Raw genomic sequence first — 241 nt, forward strand, 5'->3', positions numbered from 1 at the left:
ACATAATCTTACATAAGATTTGTGCCAAAATAAATATAGGATTTAATTATCTTTTTTTTTTTATTAGTTTCCTCTTTAGCGAATGAATATGAAAAATGTAGGATTTTTGTATAATACATTTCAGGTGTACAGTTTAAAGTTGATGCTTTTTCCTTTGCATTTTAGAAGTTGATTGAGTGAATCGGAGACTGTTTTTCTTATCATATGCCTTTTCCTACTTGCGTTTATAATTTCTTTCTTT

General features: G+C 26.6%; 1 protein-coding gene across 1 annotated transcript in view; it reads left to right on the plus strand.

Annotated features, from left to right (window-relative positions):
- LOC119582375 (amino acid transporter AVT1D-like) overlaps window positions 1–241 on the plus strand; it is a 47,677-nt gene that overhangs the window by 46,130 nt on the left and 1,306 nt on the right. The window lies entirely within an intron of this gene.

This window comes from Penaeus monodon, chromosome 15 (assembly GCF_015228065.2).
Source record: "Penaeus monodon isolate SGIC_2016 chromosome 15, NSTDA_Pmon_1, whole genome shotgun sequence".
NCBI lineage: Eukaryota > Metazoa > Arthropoda > Malacostraca > Decapoda > Penaeidae > Penaeus > Penaeus monodon.